Source organism: Euleptes europaea, chromosome 2, assembly GCF_029931775.1.
Source record: "Euleptes europaea isolate rEulEur1 chromosome 2, rEulEur1.hap1, whole genome shotgun sequence".
NCBI lineage: Eukaryota > Metazoa > Chordata > Lepidosauria > Squamata > Sphaerodactylidae > Euleptes > Euleptes europaea.
In genome coordinates, this window is record NC_079313.1 from 94,048,479 (window position 1) to 94,062,265 (window position 13,787).

At 42.5% G+C, this 13,787-nt stretch overlaps 1 protein-coding gene across 1 annotated transcript in view; it reads right to left on the reverse strand.

The window, feature by feature from the left end:
• Positions 1 to 13,787, reverse strand: part of PLXNA2 (plexin A2) — a 451,224-nt gene that overhangs the window by 381,753 nt on the left and 55,684 nt on the right. The window lies entirely within an intron of this gene.

Sequence of the window (13,787 nt, forward strand, 5' to 3'; positions counted from 1 at the left end):
AGAAGAGGCCTCAGCAAAGTACAATGCCATAGAGTCCATTCTCAAAAGCAGTCATTTTCTCCAGGAGGACAGGTCTCTGTCCTCTGGAGTTCTGTTGTCATTCTAAGAGATCTCCACGTCCCACCTGGAGGCTGGTAACCCCGGGCCTGGAAGCAACCTCTGGGTGACATGATAACACCCTACTTGCATAACTCAACTAGGCCTGGCTGCTTGCTACTGTTCAACAGCAGCCACCCTATGAAAGCCAGTGTGGTATAGTGGTTAGAAGTTCAGAGTAGAGTCTGGGAGACCCAGGTTCAAATCCCTATCTTGTTGAGAAAGCTCACTGCATGATTTTGGACAGTCATATGCTTTCAGCTTAAGCTACTTCACAGAGTAGTTGGGAGAATAAAAAGGAAGCGAGGACAATAATGTAAGCTCCCTACTGTGGAGAAATTTGGGGTATAAATGTTCTTATTCCTTCTTCTTTTTATAATTATTATATTGTAGTACTGGCACTCATGTTTATATATATATAAATATATATATATATATATATGTGTGTGTTATCCTGAGGGTTCCATATTCTGCTGAGTTATCAAGTAAGACATTGAGTAGACAGATGGATGAAAGACAAGGCTCTGATGGCATTAATGTTGTCTTATAATATTCCACATGATGTTGATGCAAAACAAACACACACACACATGTATAAATCTGTTCACAGCCTCCACCCCACATGCAGTCTTCAGCTCAAGTTCTAGAGACCACCAGTTCACTGCTTGCTTGGTCAGCTAAAATAGTAACCATCCCATGGACATCTGCCCATGCTTGGGAATCAACTGAGACCCAGGGGCTCATTCTTCACAGCCCAGTGAACAGGGAGCTGACAGTAATGACTTTTGACAACAGTTGACCTGGGCAAGGGTCAAATCAGTGACCCCAAACAGAGTAGTTTCTTGAGCCTTTCACCAACCGTCAGGAGCCATGCTTCTTAAAAGACAGTGCTACAAAGAAAACCCAAACAGGTCCTGAACTGCGTCTCAGCAGTAACCTTATCAGCATGCAATCCAGATAAAGGCTCCTTTTTCCACTGGCAGGAATCAAAGCCTTATTGATAAGTGAATTATGAATGAAACCTTAAGCTTTTAAACTTTTAACCTGTACGTTTCTAAGAAAGTCTCCACAATAGATCCAGGGCAGATGGTAGAGTCTTGCTGCTCCTGTGAGCTTGTTTGCTCCAGATACAAGCACATCAGTTGTGGAACACAGTGTTCTCAAGCTAGGCTTGAAACTATGATCCGTGTAAGTGAAAAGAAAAGCTGCTGGTTGAATGACATTATTGGACCACTCTAAGGTATAGCTTGCAGCTTAGATTGCGCTTCTTGCTAAGATTCTCTCATCATCAGACAGGCCTATCGTCTTCCCATGTCTAATGTTCCTTGAACTTTTAAACTGCTTTCCTTGGCTTGAGCTTTGTTAAGTCTTGAATGCCTCTGTGCCATGCAGAGTTTATAATTTTAAAAAATCTACACCTTAAAGGTCTCATCTGGGTCAGTGCAACATTGAGATTAATAAGATAATTGTATGGGCAAATTCAGCAGAAATAATTGAAGAAGCATCAATCCAACGATTTTCGAAGTGTCTAGTCCTAATTATCACAGTGACACAAGCGACTGGAATTAGAATAGATTTCCAAATTCCAATCTCCACACCCCGGTAGCCGAACATTAAACCTTTTGTCACCTTTTGTCACCTGGGAACCTCGAAGGGGTAATCCAGTCACCCCGCCCCCCGAGAAAATAGTATAACGGGTCGCCCAAACCCAGCGTTACCTTAGGTCTTTCCCTGGCATCTTTGCCGTTACTCTGTTGGTTCGGGTTTTTCACAGCCTGACCTCGCTCCCTCCCGCCTCGCTGGTCGAGTCCATGGGAACCCTTTGCCCTCGCCCGCTCTATATTTTCTTCTGTCTTAGTCTACTGGAACTTGGGGCAACTCTACAGGAAAGGTGAAGTATTGCCCCACCAACGATCTCCTGCCAAATTGGCATCCATCTCTACCCTACTCTCTTTTGAATTCCTAGATTCTCTGTGTTTGTGTTGCACCATTGCACCATAAACTCTCTTAATTTGGATTCCCTTGTCTCTGTCGTTATTCTAAAGGTCACAGAATACTGGCTCTGGTATACATAGGTTGCATTCCGCTCTATAAATATCATAGTTTCCGATTGCTCAGCTAATTTCCCTATTTAAAGAGCAATTCGGGTAACAATGGGGCCAGATGAACTTCTCAGCTCTTCCAAACCATGCAGTTTTCCCAATGAAAAACATCATCCCAATACTGTTTCACCCATTTCATATTTTTCCACAATGTAGTAAAGTCAGCTTGGGGTGTGGTTTATCAGTGGGACAATGGCACTGGCAAGAAAAGGTTAAAAGGTAACTTAGCACAAACTACATACCATGCAACCCTTTGCCACCATATTGTTCTCCCCCTCAAAATGGCAGCTGCATTTGGAAAGGAAAAAAAAACCTTAGAGTAATTACGAATTAGAGGTAAGACTAAGATGTGTGTTTTTTTTATACCTTATATGTAAGGAGTAGTATATCCACAGAGTCTTTGGCTTCACTATTAAGTTGCACAGCCCAGATAGATAGATAGATAGATAGATAGATAGATAGATAGATAGATAGATAGATAGATAGATAGATAGATAGATAGACAGACAGATAGACAGACATGATATATATCTATATCTATATATGATGATCTGCCCTGAAGATCAAATGGGGGGGGGGTGTTAATTGCACAGAACAGTTAGAAATACAACCTTTATAGCAAAGGCAGGAAAAGAAACACTCTTGTTCAATTGTGACCCTTTTGAGCACTAATTCCAGAAGACTGACTTTTTTCTTTGTAAAGAGAAATCCAAAGGTAATTTATTTTAACAAGCATGTATTTTATTTTTGCACATTTTTTCCATGTTATGTATGAATGAGAATGCAGTTTCATATATATAGGAGGAATCAAATACAGTAATGCCAGGCCTTCAAATGCTTTTATTTATTTACGTTATTTATATTCCGCCTTTCTCACTTGGACTCAAAGTGGATTACAGACAGTGAGTCAATACAATTGAGGGATGGGACATTCAATAAACAATGCAATAGGATTAAAGTTGTAGAACCAACCAGAAGTCTAAAAACAGAAGTGAAGCAAAGCATACGTATTAACATGACACATTAAATGATGCAAAATTCCATAGTAGGATCCTAGTTTCAGAAAGCTATACACAGTAAAATAGGTCACAGTCCCTAATAATTTTTCCAAATAACTTTGTGAACCATTTAGTACATCTATAGCCTGTACAGAAAAGCCCTCTTGAATAATTCAGTTTTGCATAGATTGTGGAAATCCAGGCGAGAGGGAGCCTTCCTGACCTCCTCAAGCAGGCCATTCCTCAAGCAGGCCATTCCATAAGGTGGGGGCTACAACAGAGAAGGAAGTTGTTGATTTTGCCTGTTTGCAGGTTGGCACCTGCGCAAGACCCTGCTCTGATGAGCTAAGCTGTCATGGCAGAACATAGGGGGAGAGGTGGTCTCGCAGATATGAGGGTCCAAGGCCATGAAGGGCTAATACCTGAAATGGAGGCCGGTAACTGATGGGCAGCCAGTGAAGTGCCTGTAGGGTGTTTGTTATGGAAACACAAGAAACTTCTCATAATCATGGCCCCACTTCACCCCCAATGTGAAAACATTTTATTGTATGTATTGGTGTTTTAGCACTTAGCAAGACAAAGAGTAATGTTGCAGTTGCCAGTTCTCCGCTTGGGTTTTGTATGTGTGTGTGTCATAGAACCAGTCACATTCTTCCACTCAGAAGAGAAAATTGCTTCCAGTGTTTTGCTTTCTAAGCACAGGAATATTTATTTCTGATACTTCCATGTGATGCTATAGATTGTGCTCCCATTCATCTCATTACTACTAAGTTTATTATGAATGATAAACCAGTCCACCTACGCCTCCAGAAATTCAATTCATATGAGGCTGTGGCTCAATATCACAGTACATGCTTTAGATGAAAAATGTTCCAGGTGCATGCCCTGCCATATCTAGATAAAAGACAGGTGGTAGTCAACAGTTTCTGCCTGGAACACCTGCTGCCAGGTGGAGTAGACAGAACTGTGCTGAATGGCACACTAGTTCATATGAGGGTTATCCCCTACCGCAATTCATGTATATGAAAATCACAGAACCAGAGGCAAGGCACCTTATTGGGCCTCCCTGAACCTCTGACTATTTGCATGGGATCTTATCAGCCGTAGCTGTTGCATCTTCCCAAAGTTTTATTTTCTGATGTCCAGTTTTTCATCAAGTAGTGCCATACACTGTGCAAACTACATCCACGTATGCATAAACCAAAAGTTGCACAGCCCTCTTCAATGTACAGTTTAGAGTACAGCATGAAAAACAAATCATACTTTACAAAACAGAGTAATGTACCTAACTCCACAAAGCATGTATATGTCCCATGGAAAACAGAGGGAGAAAAAAAACCCCGCCCTCTTTCCTTTTTGGTAGGCAGCTGTGCCCCTTTGCAACTTTGGCTAGCTCTTGGTAGCCCAACCTGGGACTAAGATCCTGGACCCGCTACAGGCCTTTATCACCAGGGACTGCCTTAGTCAGACCAACAGATCTAGCTTCTGCTCCTCAGAGTCTCATCTCTACTTTCTGAGGAAGCCACTTAGTTGTTAGAAAGAATCACTGCAGGGCAGGGATGTTGTTACTTCCATCAATGAAAGGGCAACACTACTGAAAGTGCAATCCCATGACAAGTGGCTCCAGTCTGAGCCTATTGATTTCAGTGGGTTTAGACAGAACAATTTATTTCAGAATTGAAATGTGAACAGACTAGAACAGTAACACACAGGTCTCGATTCAACAGCCTCACCTTGTCCTAAGCGAGGTACACCACTGTCTGGCCTATCACAAAATGACTTCAACTCCATCTTTCTTCTTGGAACACACCATTATGTATTCCTCTCCCTAAATCCAGCACGAGCAGTTCAGTATCGGAGGTAATGAATGTACTGACTTCTCAACTGATAGAAATATTTAACGTTCACCTTTGTGTCAAGGCAGGGTGAGGAGAAAGAATAAAGTATTAGCAGAAGCCAGCACTACTTAGAAACCCCTTGCAGACACTTAATGTTGGATTTTACGTGCAATAAATGTGCATGTAGGGACTGGGCTTACAGCAACAAGCTCTGCTCCTGACTGATGTACATTAGTTGGAATGTAAGCACAAAGTACACAGTCAGCTCCCTTTGCATAAACACAAACACTGCTTTTTCATACTGGAGAGAGCCATACATGCGCAGGTTTTCTGCATGCATACTGACGAAGGTGAAGGACAGAGCTTGCTGCCATGATCCCGCTCCCCACCTCCCATGCATGGTCTTTATGTGTAGTCTGAATATCTGAAAAGGGAGCATCCTGGGTAGGAACTGTTCAGCAGGTTAGTGCTGTTGCATTTTTGGTTGCTGTGAATGACAATTATAGCATCAGATACAGCACTGTATAGACTCAGAGCTCAGACTTGGGATTGGTAATAAGTGAAGTGATGACCTTTGGCTGCAGCTCCTCTACTGTAGAGGTTTTTTTTTTAACAACAGAACAAAAAGGGCTTATGGTGTAATATTGGAAGGAACCATCTTCGTTTGTTTGTTCCTTTGTTTCTAAGGAAGGCTCACCATGCCCAAGTACAGAATCTTGTTAGTAAAAAATGTTTAAGACTCATGTTTGTTTGTTTTCTTAAACATCCTTCATAGGAAGAACCTGTGTTACAGAAAAGCCAAGAAGAAACAGAAAAACAAACCAATCGAAGATAACTAGGAGGTCATAAACCCTGCTCCACTGAAACCCACCTTCATCTGTTTTTATTATATCTCTGCTTAGACACTCCATTATATGATGAGGGAAGCCAAGCATTTTAAAGAGGGAATGAAAAAGCAAGGGAGAGCTTTTCCATAGGCTGGGCATGGGGATTAAGGTGCATCATCTTGAACAATAATTTACGGCTTCAAAAAAAGTTACAGAGATTCTTTGCTGTTTAAGGATGTTAGCCCCAAAACTAAAAATTTAGCAAATGAGTGTATTAAAACCTTTGCTATTATTGTCCATCCCTTAGCTGTTATGCAATCCAAAAAGCAAGAGAAACTACAAAATTTGGATTGGTTAATGTATCCATATTCAATCAGACAAATAAAAAGACTGCTTACTATCCCTCACACGTTGAGCGCGAACTGAAAAACAACAGGAGGTCTTCAGAACGAGACAGTACTTGCAGAGTTTGTGTGTGTGTGTGCGTGTCTATGTTTTGAAGAAACAAATCAATCCACTCCTATTCAGGAGAATTAACAAAGTCTGCACAAACCAAGCATTTGTGCTCTTAAAGTGACATGGTTTTTACTTGGATTTAAATCTGCTCATATTTGAAGACCTGCAGACATATCCCTTAGTTTAGCTAGGATAAGGACTAACTCTAGCAACACACTAAAGCAGAGAAAGAAGCCTACAAGAAGAATGGGCTGCTGCACATAAAAAGAATACCGTATTACCATCTTTTGAAACCTTGAGAAACCAGGTTTGAAACAGAACTGATGGAGCATAAATAATGCTTTGAGAAATTAGTCAGAGAACACTGGTTGAATGGAAAGGTTTGTCTTGAAGGCCGTCAGCTCAACAAGATCCCACCCAGCACAGTAATGCTCCTGTCCAGGTACAAGGTAACATGAATATACAAGTGCTTTGGACTGAGATGCAGTAGAGAAATGTGAAGGTTCTGTCTTCTTCCACAGTCTAGTAAGCACAAAGTATTGTTTTATACTAAGTAGACAAAGAACATGAAGAAGCTGCTTATGCATGCATGGTGCATGGCAGTCTTCAAACCACAATAAAGAATTTCAGAAACCCAACCTTCCAAAAGGTCTGTCCTTGCTAATTAAGGGCACAAAGTTTCTGTAAATGGCCACAATTTGTTTCTACATGTCGAGACTCCACATACTGGCAGAGCTCTTTGTCTCTAGTATAAGGGAGCAATTTAGTTTGCTTGTACACAGAATTTAAAAAAACCCAGAAGTCAACACTAGGTATGATAAAAGAGGTACGAGAAAGGGAAAGGTGAACATGAGTAAGAAAGACAGAAAGAGCCTTCTTAGGCCTTTTTTCAGCCCAGGGTGCAGTATGAGTTGTTCTTTCAAGTGTTGATAATGCTTTTCATTGTCACATATGGGGTGGGGGAAATCAATCACCTATAAATTATAAATAGAGATGATGCAAGTTAAAAGTAAAAATCAGCAAACCCCCTAGTGGCCTATAGCTTGAGGCAGCTTTGACTAATTTTAGTTTCCCTGTTGTCTCTTGTTCCGTTTGGTTCAATGACTGCTCTTACCGTTCAACTGTCACTGGTTTACTGCAATGTAAACTTATGTGTGATGGCCTAAAACAGACAATGCACAAAAATGATCCAAAGTAGAGGAAACTGTAACATATGGAACCAGCTGTTGGAGGACAGAGAAGTGGTTTCAGTTGTTCTCTCTTGTGGATCTGCTGGGAGTAGCTTACTTGTGAGTTGGAGGCCTATAGACTAATAAAAGGGTAATGGGGACAAGTTGCACCTTCAGTGACAGCTGCTGATTGATAAGATTAAATGTGTGGTTGTCCATTTCATCTCAATGCCAACTAGCTAGCCACAACTCCACATCTTCTGCATTTTCCTTTTCATGTAAGGCTGTTCTGTTTAAGGCAACCCAGATATCAACAGAGTACTAGACATGCATGAATCTGGGTTCCAACTTGAATGAGAACACACGATTCAATCCCACTTGTTTGTACAAAGTACTTATTCTCCAGAGTTCCCATCCCCAAAGCCCTCCTGTGTATGTTCTAAGCATGCACAACATGAGGGCAGGTGGGACATGTAGGCAAATGCCACTGGGCCTATCGTCCAATAGCTAGGATTTATATAGCGCTTAGGTGTTGCACAGTCCATGACTGCATAGGCATGGCAGGAGGCAAGCAGGAGAATTTTGTTATTCACTCCCATTAAGTCCAGTGCTTTTGCCACAGCTAGGTTATACCAGTGCTGGGGACATGGTTTTAGCTGAGAGATTTAGGATACCAACTGAGCCCTGTTCCTCCCTTGGCATGCTCCCAATGCTACCCATTTCTGGCCTCTAAGCTGCTTCAGCTGTGCTGGCACCAGGTTTGTAACAGCATCTCATTAGATTTACCCTCGTGCCGCATTGGTGGGGCACTATGTTGGCATATCTCCGAGTTATGATGGCATAGGGATTAGCTGCTGTCCTAAGCAGTTTGCAGACTGTCTTTAGGACTGTAGTCTAAATTGTTCAAACACTGATTCAGACCTATACATATATTTATAACAGAAGTACACTTCCCTGGTTACACAGGGTAGCGGAAGCGAGCAGTTATTCTAGGAGCCCAATGTACATTTGAGAGTGACTTCCATGGCAATTTCCATTACATGACAGTGTTTATTGATGGCTATCCCAAGCAGGTTTACTCAGAAGTAAATTCCATTTTATTCCCAGGAAAGTGTTATTCAGATTGCAACCTTACAGTTTTGTGAAAGCAACTTTCTCCACTGGACAGATCTCCCTGTATCTGAGTGTGCCTTCAGAGGCACATAAATATTCACAGCCACGTGCACAATTATGGAAGGTTAGAAAGCTTTTGATTCTATATGCAGCTTGGTTTTAGAAGGGTATTTTCAAAATCTTTATTTTGATCAAAATGAAAAAAGTGTCCTCTTTGGGGGATGCCTTCAATTTTTAAAGGGATCAAGATCACAGTATTCATGTGTCAGCTGATAAACACAACAATTGTGGCAAATTATCCCTTCTGGAAAACGTTTGTGAGTTCATAAAAATCTTTTGGTTCATTTTGGGAGGATTTTAAATATCTCATCCCTACTATTTTGAACAAAAAAAAAAAGATTTTGCTTTCCCCTTGTTAAATCAAATATTTTTACAGTATTTTCTGTCTTTTTGCACTGAATTTTCCCATAAAATGTACGCATGCCTTCAACACTATTTGTGTATCAATAAATCAGCATTATAAATTATGGATATATAATGTGTAGAAATGATGTACATTGTGTGTACAAATGCTATATCAATGGCATACAGAAACATACAATTTGAACACACAATTAAAAAACACACAAATCTACAAAGCCCACAGTGTGAAACAGAAAATCAGAACCTTTGGTAAAATTACCAATGAATATACAAAGAAATGACCTGGGGAACTCTTGTGCCTCCCTGGTTTATTCTCAGTGTAAAGTCACTCTTTAGAGCAATTTGTTCCTAGAACAACTGGCCTGAATGTTCATGTCTATTTGTTACATACAAATTCCTCAAACCTTTGAGCCCCCAGATCACAGGGCTCCGAATTCAATAAGGGCCAGGGCTCCCATTAATAACAACACAGATGAGAGAGTCTTGGTGCAGCTTTTCTTTCGCTGAAGCATTCCAAAGGGAGACAGTGTACCTGCCAAAAGTCTCCCTTTTATTCGGCTGTTCAGGCACACGGGTCTTGTCCTGATACCGTTTCCAAAAACACAACCCCTCCTCTGTTGTTTGTGCCAGGAGCTAATCCCAATGAGCAATGCTCTTTGCTGAGCGTTATCAGGGATGCAGCCCCGGTATTTATTTTGCAGGAGGAAGAAAATGCAGCAGCTTTATAGAAGTCTTTCCTATACAGTGGAATTTATTTAAATTACTAATGAAGGAATAAATCTGGGAGAGGGAGACATTTACTGCATCCTTATTCACACAGGGCTTTTGTGTGCATGGAGTGAAGAGGGGGAGGTGGAAGAGGCTAAGATTTGTGCTATACTAAACCCTGCTTTGCCAGCGTAATGAATTCTGCAAGATTCTATTAAAAGAACAGCCTACCTGTCAGGGAGGAAATTGAATGCTCCCCCTAACTGTGTGCTTTTTTAGGAGCATCCATTTGATCAGGACAACACCTGTCAGAGAGAAAGCCTTCCTGTGGAACTGGGATGGGAAAGAGATACTTGTTTGTATAGGAGGGAAAGCACACACTTGACAGGTTGGTGCCAACTCAATCTGCAGTGGCTTACACTTTTCTGGATCCTGCTGCTTTCCCTGGGCAACATTCCCAGAACTGAGATGAGTCGATTGCACCTGAGGTGACTGAGGGATGGGTGTTTGCAGCTTGCTGTGTCAAAGTATGTCAACACAGGGAAGGAAAACCTGATCTTCTTCAGCTTTTTAAGAAGGAAAGGGAGGCAGGATATTACCAGCAGTGGGAGATCCGGGCTCCAATCCACGTTCAACAGTAGATTGAAGCAGTTTGAGGTGAGCTACCTGGCTGCACTTTACAACATATTGTTAACATCGATTTAATGAAGAATGCACTTGTGGTATCTACACGGTGCTTTAGCTCACAATCAGTGTAGTCAAGGTAACAAAAAGGTATGGGTAGTGAAGTGCATTTACAAACTGCGCTACACTGTTTACTGAGACACAAACATATCAATTCTGACCCTCGGAATTGGCCATCATGATTCTTCTTGGCATGCAGAAGCGGCCGTGGGCCCACCTCATCCCACCCCACTGCATCTATCCATTTGCAAGATAAAAAGAAGTGATACACATACACAGTGAAGCTTCTTTGGAGATCACTGCAATATTGCCATTCATGGTGACACTGAGATGAGCAGCAATGCAGTGCTGGCTTGCAAAGCATCAAGGGCTACTCAGCCTGACTGTTTTCTCTTCCAGTTTGGCTAAAGGAAGGACCTGAACCCTCTACAAAGCTCTTTACCTGCCTGGATGGCATCACATCTCCTCCAAACCCTTCCCAGCATGCAATACACAAGTTTCTATTACTGTGCTGGGCAGGTGGATATCACCCACCTGAGCCCGTACAGCAAGAGCCAGGGCTAATGGTATTCTCCTCACTCCTTGCAACATTTGGATTAGGACTGGAAGCCCTTCTAAGAGAAATACAGATGTCAAATACAATTTTAAAGGAGCTTGATCTGCCTGGAACCAAACACATATTTGTTCCTTTGGCTGTTTGAAAAGAAACAACCCCCTCCTCCTCCGAGAACAGGACATTTGAATGAATAGACCATTTGCCTCACCCTCTGCTGTTACGAGCTGGTGCAGCCAGCAGAGAGGGGGGTGGGGAGAAAGAACTGAGAAGGAATAAATGAAGTGATAAAAGAAGAACGGGAAAGGGCAGCATGGGGAGCAGAGTCCCTGGCAGCACATAATTAACCACAGGAATAGGGTGAGCTGGAATCCTGCTGGAATGCAGAAATAACCAGGAGCTGCTTTTGACCTCACACAGAGGACGGGGCGGGGGGGGGGGAGCCCTTTGAGATGCTACTGCCTGAATACAAAGGAACACAACACATCTTCATACCCTGAGATAAGGTGGGACAGATGCTCTTTACAAACCTTTTCCAACCTTCTCCTAAGAGACTTTATTTTTTTGTACCAGATAAGGGTTTTAAATTGTCTCTTCCTGATCATTAGAATGGCTAATAATCTCCTAGAGTTGGTAGGATGGATGCTCTTAAGGAAAGGGAGACTGATAAAAGTCATGGGTACAACCCCCCCAAACCAGCTCCAATGGGGCATTTGCACTCCCAGTTATTTATTGATTTTTTAAAAAAATCATGCCACTTCTTCTGCACCATGTTCCTTAAGCGTGTGTGTAAAGTGTCTTCAAGTCACAGCTGACTTATGGCGACCCCTTTTGAGGTTTTCATGGCAAGAGACTAACAGAGGTGGTTTGCCAGTGCCTTCTTCTGCACAGCAACCCTGGTATTCCTTGGTGGTCTCCCATCCAAATACTAACCAGGGCTGACCCTGCACAGCAGTTACTTAAGTAGTGTTTTGGGAAACTATGGCTTTCCAGCAATGACAGAGTTTTAACTTAGCCAGCATCATATTGCAAGAAATGGGGAGTGCTTTGCCCTCAGGTAGTCCAGGAACACAGGGCCATGGCGGGTCATTTCTCTCTTCCTGGTAGAAGGCCTCAACCTTGTTAAGGATTCCTCCACGTGTTAAAGCCATTAAGAAGGCTGAGAGGGAGTTAAGATGAAAGGAAGAAAATAGCTCTGCTTGTGGAGCTGTCAGCAGGGGAACTCCCCCAGACCCAAGGAGGGAAAGTGATAGATTGGCGGCCCCTCCTTGACCTGAGGGTCTGGTGACATATCTAGATAAACAATGAGCTCGCTGGCATTTGAGAACCTCTCCTCCTGTTAGCATCAACTCTGGCCCCTACCCCAGCCCCAAGAGGCAATCATGGCTCATGTCTTTGTGGAAGGATCTAGGCTTGATTTAGAAATAGAGGAGTAAATTTCGTTGCATGATCACCCTAGATTTTCATAAATGTTCCTGCCTGTTTTCTTAATCTTTGAAGGAGGCTGTATGTATAAAATCTCTCTCTCACACACACACACACAGAACTCATGTGGAAACAAGCAGAAGAATCTTCATGCATGCCTTTACCAAGGCTTCTGGAGAACCCTATATACTGGGATTAATGGGTATAACTGCATTTGTATAAGATTACCAACGCTTGCTTGCTGTAGGGGGACAACACAACTTCTACACTGTCAACTATCACTGCAATGGCGAGCAAGTGAACAGAAGGTGCTCTGATTATTTCTCAGATCTTTCCCCTCTCCCACCCCCCCTTCACCTTCAATAAAGCTATTGATTGTACAGGCTATAGAGCTGCTATCTTGAAATAAGTGATCATATAAACCTCACTTCAGAAACTGCTGCAGGGGATGTGTGTAGATTTGCTAGAAATAACTCAGTATCAAGTCAAGGGTTAGAAGAATCAAGTAATGCGGCAAACACTGAGAGGGGGGAAATGCTTCTACAAATTAGCTTGCTTCTTTGGGCACAGGGCTTCTTATTTATTAATTTATACCCAGCTTTTCTTCTGCCATGGAATGCAAGGAGCATACCAGACTCAATGGAGGGGTCCCATTCAGGAACTCCCATCCAGGTACCCGGCTTCAGCAAAACCAAACAGGAATCCAGTGGCACCTTAAAGGCTGAACAAATATATTCCAGAATCTGCTTTCGTGAGCAAGGTTCCTGCATCACCTGCCTTCTGACCATACCCAGTGGGATTGTGAATGTGTGTCTCCAGCGTCCCCTGAGGAAACTGTTTGATACGCCATATGCCCCGGCCAGTCTGTCCCTGAAAATCAGGTAAGACAGGAATGTTGAGGAAGGTGCAGTGACAGGAACTGAGGCTACAGAACTGACTTTGTGGATCCCCCATCTGTGTTTGCATTTGAGACACAAGAATTCTCTTCCCCAGCTACTTTCCTCCCCACCCCCAAGCCAGAGAAAAGCTAGGAATCATCTGGAAGCACAGAGGCAGCTGAGGGAAAGAATTCTAAGTATTGTTGATTTGGAACAAGAGCTCAGCTATTTGTTTCACATTGCAAGAAACTAAATGTATCAAGGAGCGATTTTTTTAAAGTCAGTGGTGTGTTATGGAGCATTTCCAGCTGTGCCCACCGACTCCACAGCTTGCCTGTTGCTTTGCTTGCAAACTCAACCCCCCTTCTGCATTGTGATCCTTTGTTCGAGCCTGCTTTTTTTTCCAGATAGCTCTGCGGCTTGACCCTGCACCCGCCCCATTTCTCCTGCCCTGGAAAGGTCATCTCTAAAATCCAGAGGTCACTGGTGACAAATGAAGTAGAATCATAGAAGATTT